The following is a 3,239-nucleotide window of genomic DNA, read 5'->3' as shown; positions in this document are numbered from 1 at the left end:
ATGACAGAGCTGTGGAATGGATTGTCTAGGAGCTCTATTGCTGATGGGACAGACCCGATAGATATCTGTGAAGCCTATTTGCATAGTTGATCGTTCTGTAGAGGCAGACTATGTAACTTCTTGAAGGCCTTTGTAATCTGTTTACATTTGTTCCTCTGCCAAGGATGGTAGTGCCATCTGCTGCGTTGGCATAGAAAGGTGTATACTAAGGGAGTAGACAACTCCACTTAGCTCACTCTACAATCCATGGTGGTTGTTCAAAATTATCTTAAAAATTTAAAGTGATGGAATATAGAAGAAAATAGTAGTCTTTGCTTGTCATATAAATTAATGCCAAGACAAAATGGCACATTTTCTGAGTGAGAGCTACACTTATAAATTGTCTATACCAATTATTCTATTTCTATAGCTCAGCAGTAGGACAGTTAAATGTCATGATTGACTTCTCTCACGGTAGGAAGTGCCAGGGCTGGAATGTGTCACAGTAGGTGGTCAGTGTGGTCTTGAACTGTACATTACTACTTCATATCAACTGATTTCTGCATTGTTCAAGCATGAAGATAGATGGTGTTTAAGAACAAGGCTGTTATTAATATTTATGTCCAGTCTTTCTTGGTCCTCAGCCTCATTTATCACATGGTCTAGAACTGCAGAAGTATCATTTGGGAGAGATATCTAGAGACTGCCTTCCCTAATGTCTTGATCAAATCAGCTGCTGCTTTGTTGCTGCTGCTTTGCTGAATGCTGAATATCTCCAAGAACGGAGATCCCACATCCTGTGGTAGCCTGTTCCAGTGCAGCTGTGTCTTCCTAGTGAAAAAGATTTCCCTGATTCCTGTTGCGAAGCAGTTCTGTCTTGCTGTGGCATCAGTGGGTCCAGTGTTATAGTATCTACTCCATGGTTGTTATTGCATTTGCCTCTGTAACTGCTTGTATTAATAGTGTTGTTTCACCCCTAAGGACTGGAGGAACTGTGGTTGTTAATGTTTGCTGTTTTGGCAGTAGTGGTGTATTGAATTTGAAAGGTGTGTGGCATTGACATTTATAACATGGAAGCAATTTTCCTAAGAGTTTGAACAGGGCACTCCATATGGTTGAGTGTGGCCATTACTGTAGTTTTTTCGCCTTGGAAATTGGGATCAAAAGCATTTTACTGAGGAGACGTGGTGAATCAGTGAAAGATTTGGAACTAATATTTCTGGATTCCCAGTTCCCTTGTGGTGACCGCTGGGTGCCCACCAAACTGCTCCATCACTCCCCCTTCTCAACAGGACACGGGGCAGAAAATAAAACAAAAAGCTTGTGCATCAAGATAAGGGCAGGGAGGGATCACTCACCGTTTGCCATTGTGGACAAAACGGACGTGACTTGGGGAAATTAATTTAATATATTGTCAGTCAATTACAGATTAGAATAATGAGAAATAGGAACAAATGTGAAAACACCTTCCCTGCCATCCTTCTTCCCAGGTTTACCTTCATTTCTAACTTCTCTATCCCCTCCCTTCAAGCAGCTCAGAGGGACAGGGAATGGGGATTGTGGTCAGTTCATAACACTTCGCTTCTGCTACTCATTCTTCTCACACTCTTCACCTGCTCCAGTGTGGGGTCACTCCCATGGAAGACAGTCCATCATGAGCTTCTCAAATGTGAGTCCTTCCCACAGTCTGCAGTCCTACACAAACTGCTCCAGCATAGGTCCTCGACAAGGTCACAGGCCCTGCCAGGAGTCTACTTCAGCATGGGCTCTCCGTGGGGTCGCATCCTCCTTCAAGACACAACAACCTACTTCAGTGTGGAGTCCTCCACAGGCTGCAGGGGGATCTCTGCTCCACTGATAACCTCCATGGGCTGCAGGGGGAACAGCCTACCTCATCATGGGCTGCAGGGGAATATCTGCTTCGGCACCTGGAGCACCTCCTGCTGCACTGACCTTGATGTCTGCAGGACTGTTTCTCTCACATGTTCTCTTACTCCTCTCTCACAGCTGCTGTTGTACAGTGGGTTTTTTTACCCTTTCTTAAAGATGTCATCACAGAAGTGTCACCAGCATCACAGATGCAGCAGATATGTCGTGGATTCAGCTGGCATTGGCACTGTCTGACATGGGGCTGCTTCTGGCATCTTCTCACAAAAGCCACCCCTAGAGCCTCTCCCTTCTACCAAAACCTTGTGACATAAACCCAATACATCTGCATTCTTCCAAAATACATTGTTACAGATTTTGTAATTTTGTTTTAGTTTAAAACATCACAACTTCAGTTTGCAGAAAATGAAATGTATCCAATTAATGGCTACTTCCCAGAAGCAATTTATTCAATTTGATTTATCAGTCTGCTGAAAAGCTCCTGAGTGCATGTAATTTCTCTTGAGTTGCCTTACAACTAAATGATGGTACGTAGCTGTTTTCTTTCCCTGTAGCTTCTAGCTGAAGCCTTATTTGTTGCTTCTACAGTTAGTGCAAGTAATTTCATACAAATGCAAAGCACTATTTCAATGTGTGAGAAGATGAAGTGTTTGATTTATTTTTCTTATCTCCTCCCTTATACCCCACTTGGTAGTCTGTGTGAGGGGAAACTTGGAGATTTCTTGCTGTCATTAAAATGTATTCAGTTCAGTTTCTGTTCATAATATTGACAAGCTTCTCTGCTTTCATTTTAGTCTTTGGACTTTAATCAAACTTGTGGTGAAAGATGTCTTAGACAAATCAAACTGACTATACAATGAGAGTATTGAAAATATGTATACATACAATATTTGAAAGGAAGTGGAAGTCTGACTTTTTTTTTCAACTTTAATTTATCCTGATTCTGTACCAGTTCCAAGAGTTGCAGATTTAAAAATGAATTTGAAGAATGTAATTTCACTGTTGGTACTTCTTTTCTGGCTATACTTTAGGCAGTATGCTCCTTTGTCCCACTTTTCAGTGTTCAGAAATCTCCATGTAAATTTACATTAACTTGTGTCTCCCATCTAAAAAAATCTTGATTACCTATTGATGACTGTACCGTACTGTTCAGTATCAGCTGTTCATTGGAGTTTAGAAACATACCAAAATCAGGCTTGAAAAACCTTTCTCCTATTTTGACTTAGAGTAACATATATCCATTACCTAGCAGAGGCATTGCAGACTTTCTTCTTGTAATGGTTTTCTGAAAAGGTTTCTACTGCCATGGAAAACATTATCTTTACTTTGTTTTTCAGATTACTACTTTGGGCAACCTGACACCCGCAAGCACT

This window comes from Acanthisitta chloris, unplaced genomic scaffold (genome assembly GCF_000695815.1).
Source record: "Acanthisitta chloris isolate BGI_N310 unplaced genomic scaffold, ASM69581v1 scaffold18186, whole genome shotgun sequence".
In the NCBI taxonomy this organism is placed as follows: domain Eukaryota; kingdom Metazoa; phylum Chordata; class Aves; order Passeriformes; family Acanthisittidae; genus Acanthisitta; species Acanthisitta chloris.
The sequence above is the reverse complement of the archived record's forward strand: the minus strand, read 5'-3'. Positions refer to the sequence as shown.